The sequence below is a fragment of the Salvia miltiorrhiza genome, chromosome 5, assembly GCF_028751815.1.
Source record: "Salvia miltiorrhiza cultivar Shanhuang (shh) chromosome 5, IMPLAD_Smil_shh, whole genome shotgun sequence".
NCBI classification, from domain to species: domain Eukaryota; kingdom Viridiplantae; phylum Streptophyta; class Magnoliopsida; order Lamiales; family Lamiaceae; genus Salvia; species Salvia miltiorrhiza.
Genome location: NC_080391.1, coordinates 44995322 through 45008203, shown reverse-complemented (window position 1 = coordinate 45008203; position 12882 = coordinate 44995322).

Sequence of the window (12882 nt, the reverse complement as noted above, 5' to 3'; positions counted from 1 at the left end):
ATTGATAGCACGTAGAGGCCATGCTTATCATTCATCACTCATGCTCAAACTCAACAATATCAACACAAACACATGCAACATCACAATTTTAAAGCAGAAATCATCATAAGCCAATCATGCAACTAATTCCTGCACAGCTCATATTTCCACCAAGGTATCATCACAGAGAAACTATCAAAAGCAAGACTGACATCTCAACTACAAAACAAAGACTCCAAACAAAACAAACAAGACTCAAAACAACTAAAACAAACTAAAAGAAACAAAGCAGAAAGATAGAGTGCCCACACAGCCACATCCCCCCAAACTTATTCTCCACAAGGAAGAATAAGTTTAAAAAGGGAGTGTAGGGCATGGAGTCGAACTCACCGGGGCTCAAGGGGCCGAGGGATCCTGAGGATCCTGGGGTTGTCCCGGGAATGCACGCTGCCAGTCGGTTATCGCCCGCATGTACGCCTCATGGTGGCGCATGTACTCCTCGTGCTGCTTTAGGCGGGCAGCGCGCTCAACTTCATAATGAGCATCAAAATAGCCCTGCTGATGCCTCTGAAAGGTATCGAATCGAGCATCCATGTGACCGTAGATATTCTGGTGTATGTTCTAGAAGCCTGCATCCACGTGGCCATATAAGTTCTGCTGCATCGCGGCAAAATCGGCATCCATGTGGCCAAAGAGACGTTGCTCCATAGCAGGAAAATCATAACCGGTGGGCGGCGGAGCGTGGTGGTGTGGAACATAGGAAGAAGAGCCCGCCTCGAATCCTTGGGGCATGTCGCCCTCTGCTTCATATGTTGCTTCCTCTTCTGTAGCCTCATCTCGGGCAACTGATCGTCCTGTGCGAGCTGCCGGCGGCTGCTGTACAATGAGTGCAAGGTGCGCCTGGGTGTTCATCAACCAGTTGGAGCGATCCTCCACATCCACCACAGTCGTGAAATGCGGGTTGGGCAGCGGAAAATAAAGCTTAGGCTTCAAGATCCACAACAAGTTTCGGCCCCCCGTGATGTGCCCCGCGGCTTTCAACACTTTCATATCCACCAAAATCTCCTCAGAAACCGCCTCTTTCGTGATCTCAACCTCCGCATCGAGAGCTATGGCGGTGAAAAATCCTCCAATGCCAATGGAAGCAGTCGGGGAGGTAAGCTGACTATGGAATTGGTCTAGCAGCTGTGGCGCTAAGTCAATCTTGTCGCCCCGAAGCATACACTTTAAATGGAGTATCTCGTCTGATCGCATGTTGGCCACATTCTCTCGGGCAAAGTAGTTGTACGCCATAACCCGCTGTAGATAGCGGAATACCGGATTTCTCAAAGCCTTGGATTTGGCACAGCCGGTGACAAAGTGCTTGGCTTCCTTAAAGCTCAAGTCGGCCATGGCTGCCCATAATTGTTGTGGTTGAAAGCCGATGACGTCATACATCCCGTCCCGTGGACTCTCAAGTACATCATTGAAATCATTGCAGAGAAGGGTATAGTCATGATTCTTCATCCGGAAGGAGCACTCCGTAGGACGCGTCCGCTCATAAGTTATTTGCAGCGTTGACAGAAACTCAATTGTCAGAATCCTATAAGAAGGCCAATTCCCAGTGAAGACCTTCCGAAGCCCCACGCGATCAACCATGGCCCAAACATCATCCGCGATGCCCAACTTCTCCAATGTAGTTGGACAGATATACTTGGTGGGCTTAACCGGGATGTGAATGAGCTTTTCCCAGTTCTTCAATAAGGCATCATCAGGGAGTTCAACACCGAAGTGAGCCGGTGAGAACTCCGAAACCGGCTGCGCCGCACGGGTGGTTCTAGAGGACGAGCCAACTGCCTTGCCCTTTCCTTTGGCAGCCCGAGTTGCTTTGCCCTTAGGTGGCATGATGGGATTACTGCGAAACCCAAACATGCTTCATTAGAAACGATCCCCCAACCTTAACACACATAAGAAAGATAAAACCAAGGCACATCATGCCACCACCAACACAACAAAAGAATTCAAAGGCTAAACTCAAGTGATGCTTATACATAAAACATGTAGCAGGAAAACCCAAACACAAGCTAGAACGATTAAAATCATGAGATGTAAACCAAAGAAATTCATCCCCACATTATATCATAGAGTACCAACTCATACCAAGAGCTCAAAATTGACCAATAATTAAGTCTACCCATGATATATAAAACATTCCTAAACATGAATTCGTCCAATTACAAGCATAGAATCAAGAGAAATCAAGAGAAAACTAGAAATCCCCAAATTAAGCCCTAGTTTGGAACTAAGAAAATAGATTATGAAATAAGATAAAACAATCGGTCAAAAGCTAGTAAATCATGCCAAGAATTGAAAAACATAAGTAATTGGCGCAAGAAAAACATACCTTGGATGAATTGGAAGTAAGAAAATAGAGAGAAATATTAAATGGGGTGTTAGTGTGTGAAAAAATGGGTGTGTGTGTGAAAAAACATGTGAAAGTGGGAAGAAAAAGGGATAAAACTGGGTCTGGGCGGGTTGCAGCGCGGGTCCGCATTCGGGTCCCGGTCGCGCGGGCGCCGCTCGCGGCCGCATGCGGACCCGCGACTAAGGCAGCAGAATCTGGGAGCTCGCGCGGTCCAGCCATGCGGCCGCGCGACCCGGACCCGGATACGGATCCGCGCTGCAACCAGCCCAGACCCGGTTTTATCCCTTTTTCTTCCCACTTTCATACATTTTTTCACACACACCCACTTTTTCACACACTAACACCTCATTTAATATTTCTCTCTATTTTCTTACTTCCAATCCATCCAAGGTATGTTTTTCTTGTCCCAATTACTTATGTTTTTCAATTCTTGGCATGATTTACTAGCTTTTGATCGATTGTTTTGTCTTATTTCATGATCTATTTTCTTAGTTCCAAACTAGGGCTTAATTTGGGGATTTCTAGTTTTCTGTTGATTTCTCTTGATTCTATGCTTGTAATTGGATGAATTCATGCTTAGGAATGTTTTATATATCATGGGTAGATTTAATTATTGATCAATTTTGAGCTCTTGGTATGAGTTGGCACTATATGATATGATGTGGGGGATGAATTTCTTTGGTTTACATCTCATGATTTCAATCGTTCTAGCTTGTGTTTGGGTTTTCTTGCTACATGTTTTATGCATAAGCATCACTTGAGTTTAGCCTTTGAATTCTTTTGTTGTGTTGGTGGTGGCATGATGTGCCTTGGTTTTATCTTTCTTATGTGTGTAAATTAAGGTTGGGGGATCGTTTCTAATGAAGCATGTTTGGGTTTCGCAGTATTCCCATCATGCCACCTAAGGGCAAAGCAACTCGGGCTGCAAAAGGAAAGGGTAAGGCTATTGGCTCGTCCTCTATAACCACCTGTGCGGCGCAGCCGGTTTCGGAGTTCTCACCGGCTCACTTCGGTGTTGAACTCCCTGATGATGCCTCATTGAAGAACTGGGAAATGCTCATTCACATCCCGGTTAAGCCCATCAAGTATATCTGTCCAACTACATTGGAGAAGTTGGGCATCGCAGATGATGTTTGGGCCATGGTTGATCGCGTGGGGCTTCAGAAGGTCTTCATTGGGAATTGGCCTTCTTATAGGATTCTGACAATCGAGTTTCTGTCAACGCTGCAAATAACTTATGAGTGGACGCGTCCTACGGAGTGCTCCTTCCGGATGAAGAATCAGGACTATACCCTTCTCTGCAGTGATTTCAATGATGTACTTGAGAGTCCACGGGACGGGATGTATGACGTCATCAGCTTTCAACCACAACAATTCTGAGCAGCCATGGCCGACTTGAGCTCTGAGGAAGCCAAGCACTTTGTCACCGGCCGTGCCAAGGCCAAAGCTTTGAGAAATCCGGTATTCCGCTATTTACAGCGGGTTATGGCGTACAACTACTTTGCCCGAGAGAATGTGGGCAACATGCGATCAGACGAGATACTCCATTTAAAGTGTATGCTTCGGGAAGACAAGATTGACTTAGCGCCACAGCTGCTAGACCAATTCCATAGTCAGCTTACCTCCCCGACTGCTTCCATTAGCATTGGAGGATTTGTCACCGCCATAGCTCTCGATGCGGTGGCTGAGATCACGGAAGAGGCGGTTTCTGAGGAGATTTTGGTGGATATGTAAATGTTGAAGGCCGCGGGGCACATCAAGGGAGGCCGAAACTTGTTGTGAATCTTAAAGCTTAAGCTTTATTTTCCGTTGCCCAACCCGCATTTGATGACTGTGGTGGATGTGGAGGATCGCTCCAACTGCTTGATGAACACCCAGGCGCACCTTGCACTCATTATATAGCAGCCGCCGACAGCTCGCACAGGACGATCAGTTGCACGAGATGAGGTTGCAGAGGAGGAAGCAATATATGAGGCAGAGGGCGACATGCCCCGAGGATTCGAGGCGGGCTCTTCTTCTTATGTTCCACACCACCACGCTTTTCCGCCCACCGGTTATGATTTTCCTGCCATGGAGCAGCGTCTCTTTGGCCACATGGATGCCGGTTTTGCCGCGATGCAGCAGAACTTATATGGCCACGTGGATGCAGGCTTCCAGAACATGCAGCAGAATATCTACGACCACATGGATGCTCGTTTCGATCGATACCTTTCAGAGGCATCAACAAGGCTATTTTGATGCCCCATTATGAAGCTGAGCGCGCTGCCCGCCTAAAGCAGCACGAGGAGTACATGCGCCACCATGAGGCGTACATGCGGGCGATGACCGACTGGCAGCGTGCATTCCCGGGACAACTCCCGGATCCTCAGGATCCCCCGGCCCCTTGAGCCCCGGTGACTTCGACTCCGTGCCCTACACTCCATTTCCAAACTTATTCTTGTGGGCACTCTATCTTTCTGCTTTGTTTCTTTTAGTTTGGTTGTTTTGAGTCTTGTTTGTTATGTTTGGAGTCTTTGTTTTGTAGTTGAGATGTTAGTCTTGCTTTTGATAGTTTCTCTGAGATGATACCTTGGTGAAAATATTAGCTGTGTATGAATTAGTTGGATGATTGGCTTATGATGATTTCTGCTTTAAAATTGTGATGTTGCATGTGTTTGTGTTGATATTGTTGAGTTTGAGCATGAGTGATGAATGATAAGCGTGGTCTCTACGTGCTAGCAATCAATGAAATAAGCTGTGAGGAATTTGAGCCTTGACTGTCAATATTTATACAGTCTTTTTTTTTTTCTTGAGTGGTTGTTCAAGCATGCATGTTTCTCACTAGAACTTGTTTTGGTGTCTCCTTCGAGTTCACATAGTATGCTTAATAATCTTGAGATGATAGAAGGCCATCTTTGCTAGCCTATTTATCCCATATTTGTCCTATGACTATATATGATCATAGTTCAACCCCCTTTGAGCCTTATTTTTCCATATTCTTTGTTTTAGCCATGGATGAGAGCTTGGAGATTATTTGATATGAGATAATTGGGTTGTGGAGATGAGTGATCATGAGTTATGTTTTGTGGTTTTAAATTGAAAATCCTAGTACCCTACAAGTTGTTGAAAAAAAAAATGGTGGAGAAAAGAAAAAAAAGAGAAAAGAATTGAAAAAAAATGGGTACATAGGATGCTTTAGAAAATCGTAATATCATGAGAAGCAGTTGAGGTGTTGTGATGGATTCTACATTGAAAAATTTGGTTGTTGGGATAGGAATATGATTATTGAGTAAGAATGTTATACGGTTGGTGATTGTGCTACATTGAGGAGTATCTTTTAGTCACTTAGCCAAATATATTCTACCTTACCAAAGATCCTACATTACAACCCTTAATAAAGACCTTTTTGATCTTGTTTATAGGAGCACACATTAAGTGGTGGAGAGGTGAGACGATTGACAAGCTTATGGTTGAGTACTTGTTTTGCTTGAACTGAGTGTAAACACGTCCATATCTTTGATTGATACACTTGAGAGTTGAGAGCACTTAATTTCTTTATCTTTTTGGTGAGGGTTGCAAGTCGTTGAGACCACAATTTGAGTTTGTCACGATTGTGATTTCTTGATGATAGGAGACACAAATGCATTTTGTTTTTGTTGACAAGTTTGAAGCCGAAATGTCATCCACTTTTCTCTGCGCTATTGTTGATTCATCTTTGGTTCATCTTTGTTTTTGTCCGATGACGGACAATGGTTTAAGTTTGGGGGGTTGATTTACATGCATTTTTTTCACTCCTATGTCGCGTTTATTCTTAGTATTTTTGGGTGATTTCATTGAGTTCTTGAGTGTCTTTGATTTGATTTGCTTAGTTTTGTGGAATAGACTACTCGTCCGTGCTCGTGATATTTTTGCAGGTTTTTGGACTCGATTTGTGAAGTTTTGGATGAAGTGTAGTAAAGTACGTAAAGAGACGAGTCCATAGGCACGAACGAGGCTCAAACCGGGAATCGGATGAGCAAGAACGGGCGTCGGAAAGTCCGTGTGTCGGAAGACACGCGGCCACACGCGAGGAGCGCACGACGGGAGATCGCGCGGTCCGGGCATGTGACTGCATGCCACGGCCGCGCCATGATGACAGAACTCGCTGGGCAGCACACGCGGGCGCGGCGCGCGGCCGAGCGAGCTCACGCGGTCGCACGAGCCGGCCGCGCGAGACGCAGAGTTTCGCCCATTTTATCCGGATTTTCACTTAAAGCGCGATTTTGGAGTATTTTTGAGCTTGAAGACCTAGGGCATATAAATACCACCCAATAGCTTATTTCCGCGGATCTTTTATCAATTTTTACATCTTTTGGAGAGTTTTGAAGAGACGGAGAACATCATTGGAGCAAGAACAGAAGAATCTCAACTTTACTACGATTTTTATTATTGAATGTTTATTTGTTTATTTGAGATATTGATTTTTAGTCATATGTCTATGTGTGGCTAAAATCCCCTTTTCTCAAGGTCTAGGGAATAGACATGATTTGAATTTCTGACTGTTTGATTCAATTAATTGAGACTGTTATTCCTTTTTATGTTCTTGTTATAATTATTGCTTGATCACCAATTTAACATAATCATAGGTTTTAATTTGAGATCGGGAGATGATGATTATTACCTGAACTAAGAACTTAGAACACATTTATTTTAATTCTAAAGGGAATTGATGATTGTGAGGGCATTAATCCTAGGAACTTTTAGGAGTTACATGTTAGAAGTGTGATTCAGGGATGGTAGCCTTGCATGTAGTCAACGGTTTGTATGCCACGGGAGTGGGTATGAACTAGCTTAGAGATTGCCTTAGGATTAATCTTATTAATTGAATTGAACATGTTACTTAGGAGAATCTGTTGAAACATTTACCTTGGGAAATCTTCCCTTATCTGTTACTCCGCAAAACATTTACCTTGGGAAACATTTACCAGTGTTTATTTATTTAATTTGTTTTCAGAAGCAAAACTCTTAATTTCATTTGTCCGGATAGAGTAGAATAATTTAAGATAGGAATCGGTTAATTCAGTCTCTGTGGATTCGACCTTGTCACTGCTATACACAATTGCACCCGTACACTTGCGGTGTGTCAAATAAAAATGCGAACACCGATTTGGTCACCGTTTTTTCTTTTTCCTCCCTTCAACAACTCGGTGATCGCCAAGTTTCAGCCTCATATTGTAAAATCCATCCAGCGATATCGGCGATGTCGGCGATCTGAACAGCGATCACCATTTTGATCGTAGAGTTTCTTCACCAAAATGGCCAAAATCGGCGACCTCTTCTCCCGATCGCTGTTTTTCTCTTACATATCTTCCTTAGACACCTTCCTTTATCATTAATGCTCCAATAACACTCATTCATACATCAAATTAGTCAAAACTATACCCAAACGTGAAATCATGAAATGATATGAAATAAACTCTAAATGATAACACAACGGGCATAACTTCAACACAATTAACAGAATATAAGCCATAAAACCATGCAAAATTAGTGTTTATCAACTCCCCCAAACTTAAGATGTTGTTCGTCCTCGAACAAAGAGAAGAACAAAAATAATAAACACGAATGAGAACGAAAATTGGATCATCGATGTCTCAGAAAAAAAATCATAAGATCCCCTCAAATTCTCAACGAATAAACACAACAATCATAAATAAGCATAATCAATAGCAACATCAACCTTGACATCCAACAATTGACTCTCAAGAGAATGCGTTTCACTAAACTCATAATTGATAGGAAATGACGTGTGTACTCTCATCGAATTCAGTGCAATGAAGATCACTTACCATAGGCTTGCCAATCGTCTACAATCTCCATCGCTAGAAGTGTGTCAGGACTAAGATCAAATAGGTCTTTGTTTTTGGTTATAATGTAGGGACATTGGTTAAGGTACGAAAATATAAGCTAAGTGACTCAAAATAAATCAAGAATACCAACCTTATAACTTCACAAATCGAGTATGAAATAAATTCCATCTTCCAGCTAACTATGTCACCATAATTAACTCCAACCAAGGGATTTAAACATCACAATTCAGGACTAAACACTCTTTTATGCTCTTCACTTATTTCTAGCCAACAAAGTCGACTTTCAATGAATTTTTCAATATACTTTCGACTTTCACAATTTTTTTTTATTTTTTTCTTTTTCTTTCTTTTCCTTTTCACCTTTCTCTAGAGTTTACAAGAGCGAATAGTACTCATTTTTCATCCATTTTTTCTACGACCCACTACACTTCACCACACAAGGATTCCCACAAACTACATCACCCCCTATCATCCGGCTATAGAATAAAGGCTAATTAAGCTCAAAGTGGATAACAAATGATAATTTTTTCAAGGACAGTGTTTGGGATAAAATGTGGCTTACAAAAGAGGGCACAAAATTATCTAAAAATCTTAGGCACAACAGCAATCTCGACTAAGAATCATGACAAGTTCTAGAAGATCACCACATGCACGACAACACTCAAAACAAAGAACAAACCACGAATGATGGACAGTTATGGCGCAAATCCTCACAGGCTTGCTCAATGTCAAAAGTCAAGGCAAAAAATTACTCATCGATCATGTAAATCATTTCAAATCATATTCAAAATATTAAGAAAAATTGGCATCACCATTTTCGCAGAAATCATTACAGGCATCTTACCAACTATCTATTGAAGCAATAGACATCAAATGCAAAGCAACATGGAATATATCTGAAAATAATATCAATTAAGTACATGCCCTGAGTAGCTAAACTATGAATACAACATCAAAAATGAAACACAAAATTGATGCAAATCATAACCAGTCTCCATCCCCCTCCCCAAACTGATTAAGGAGCAAAAGCTCGAAAATAAATTTGGTGGGACAAATAGATGTAGGTTATAGTGAGCATACTCACAGTGATAAATTAAGGTGGCAGCTGCCCCATTTGGCTCTGGAACTCCTGAAACTGTCGAATGAGCTCCTCCTGCATCGCCATCTGCCTGGCGTGCTCCTAATGTTGTCACTCTATCTCGGCCCTCTGATATGCCTCAAAGACCGCTTGTGTGTCGAGCTGCTCCCTCGCATATGATAGTAAGCTGCGCATTCTTCTGCTGTGCATATGTCTACAACTGCATCATCCTCTCTATGAGCTCGCCTATATAATACTGAACTTTATGGCCTGCGCCTCCCATCTTTTCTTCCTCATCATTCACATGACGAGGATCTCGTTCAACAACTCACTCGCCCCCGACAAGTGCTTGATGGGTTGGTGAGTCCATCTTCCAATTCTCAATATCACATCGCCCATTTACATGGGTGAGGGCCGAATTCGGCAGGGGAAAGTGATCGCCATCATTTTGCACCAACTTAAATAGTGCCTGGGGTCTTGTGATGACCCTCATATCAAACATTCGGCGACCATGTAGCAGTGTATCGCTCAAAACAACTGGCCAAGTAGTAAACGCGGGGGCAGCTCGACGAAGTGCGAGAGGTGTAAGCATCCCTCCAATAGTGATGACCCCCGCGTAGGCCCTCGACACCCTGAAAAGCTATTTGAGAAGGATCTGGGTGAAGTTCAGAGGGGTGCGCGTCAGCATACCCCAGATGATAAACAGGTCCAAGTCCCTGACACCGCTATTTTGCTTACGAGAAAAGACAATATATGCAATGATGTGGTGCACCATCCTTAGGACTGGATTCCGAATGTCGGAAGCCTTTGACTCCCCAAACTTGAATGCATCTGTACCAGGCAACAAGATATCCTCCCTCATCTTCGTGGTATTGAAGTCCGCTCCAATAGTGGACATAGTATAGCCCCTAGGTGGGCAGGCGAATGCGATGCAAAACTCTGTCACTGGGATGTCAACCTCCCAAATGTTGTTGAGTTGGAAGGACTACTTTGTAGGGACAGTTTTCTTGTACACCTCTTTATCAATAGTGCTCAATATCTTAAGTGTCACTCTCTCGTATGTGGACCATCCACCTTGGAAAATACGGCCCCATCCCACGTTGTTAAACATCCTATGCATATCCTCATAGATGACCATTGACCGGAGAAGGTCATGGTCGGCATACCGCGTCGCCTCCACTCGTCTTGCCGCCAACATGTTGAACCTGGGGCGATCGTCTTTTGAGATCAGTGAGACCCCATGGAACTCAGGATCCACACGTGTGAACTTGGCTGCTTGGCGGGAGCCGGATGCTCCATCGGTTCGGTGTGGGCGTTTCTTGGGCACCATATGTACCTGTGATAATGTCTAGTCAGTATTTATTGTTTACACCACAGGTGTTGTAGTGACCCGCTCTTTTATATATATTAAATCCAGTATTTTGTGTTTATTATTTTTCATCAGTGAATGGAACCGATTATTATCCGGATATGAATTCAGCTTATGATCCTGAATTTATATTATTGAAGCAGTCAGTGATGTTTTTCAAAAGTTATAACTGGCTTAGCGAAGTCATGTTATTTATTGAGCGAGATGAGACTATCGATTATATTATTTATAATTACTTAAGTTGTGGATTATTTCCGACTCATGAGTTAATTAAATCTGCGGATTTAATTTAGACATCAGAACAGCGAATGAATTAAATCTACGGATTTAATTTAGATTCATTTTACAACCTGTCAATTCTAGCAAGGCGGGAAATCATAGGTCGAAACACAGGATTTATTTAAAAAGTTTGACAGTATCAAAGCAGATACGAGCACGTGATTCATATTACAATTACAAAAGCACCGAGATATACGAATATATCTCATTTATTCACCACAATCAACCTCCATTTCTATCTTCTAAATTACACCAACACTAAGTACCAAAAGGAAATAACAGAATAAGAAAAGGGGAAAAGGAAAAGTGGGCTGCAAAGGCAGTCACCACTGCACTCTTTCCTCCTGCTCCACCGCCTATTTTGCACCTTTTGACTAAGCACACTCAAGCGTGCATACCACATCCAACCACCTCAGCCGCAACCTATGACTATACCTCCTCTAAAGGCAGATACATTTTGACTTCCTTGTAGTATCAGCCAACAACTCCATCTTTTAAATCATCAGCCAAGCAATTTCCATCCACTTCTTCACACGCCAACAACAAGAGAATGAGAAAGAGAGTTGATTTGCTGCTGCTTGCACTTCTTCAAGAGGTAAGCCTTGTCTTAATTCCTCCACTACCATTCTTGTTCACCTGCACTTATTAAGGGAACAACACATGATTCGTTTCAGTAAATATCCACTGGATTAAATCCAACAACAACAACGAGCAACGCTAAACCCTCACAAGGTATATACTATCTCAGTTTATCCAGTCCACATTCATACCAACAAGCATGCTCAGTTTTATGGAATGCAGAGTGCATAAATGAGTAATATACGTACATATGGTCATAAGCAAACCACGAGTTGCTGTAATAAGATTAATCCATATTATATTTTTTTACACAAATTGAATCCCAATCTATGATGCTTCCCCTTGCTCTAGTAACATGAAAGACATAGATTATAGAATGAGAAATTCCTTTCGATTTAGTGAAACTGAATCTAGTATTTTAGGGAAAGATAAAAGTAGTATTTTGTTGCACCTAATTTCATTAAATCGGGGACGAGTACAAGATGACGTCGACGCTGACCGATGAAGAGGAGACGGAGGTCGTCCAGCTGAGCAGGGGCGACTTCGCCTGAACCGAGAGAGAGAGAGAGGCTAGAGCTCGATTCTTGAGCAGAGAACAGATTTCAGCGGCGCGGCGATTTCCGGCCAAGGAGGGACGCGGCCCTGTTCGATGACGAACTGCCGAGACCTTCGCTACGACGAACGGTGACTCCGGAAGTCGGCTTTGGGCGAGGCAGCGGCAGCCGACGGCGGCGGCGGCACCAAACGGCGACTGGAGTCAGCGGCAGCAGCCCCGGCGAGCTGGCCTCTGTCGGCAGCAGCTGTTCTGCCGTCTCTCGCCAACTCCAGAGCAGCAGCAACGGCAGCAATTCCAGGAGAGGCAACGGCTGCCGAGGCTCCAGCTGGCGACGGTGGCGGCAACTCCAGACGGCGGCGACTTCAGTGGACGATTACAGGCGCAACAGCGGCGGTGGATGTTGGACTTCGCCGGAGTCAGAGATGGGGGGGAGAAAACCGAGCCGTGAGAGAGCGAGAGGCGGGTCTGGGTGGTGACTGATGAGAGAAGGGAGGAGGACGAACGGCTACTCGCCGGATTTGCAGAACGCGGCGGCAACTGAATGGCCGAAGAAGAAGGCCGATCGGCGCCGGATGCCGACTGTTTCGAGAGTATAGAGAGAGAGATTGATTTTTGAAGAATGAATTGAATGATTGCTGAGAAAGAAAGAGATGCAGTCTCGATAATTGACATAGAGAGAGAGAGTGTTCTGCTTTAATGAAAAAAAAAAAGGGAGAGAACCGATAATTATTGAGAGAGAAAGGCATTCTGTGGTGAAAGAAAATAGAGAGAGAACCGAGATTGAGGGAGAGGGACCGAGATGTTTGAGTT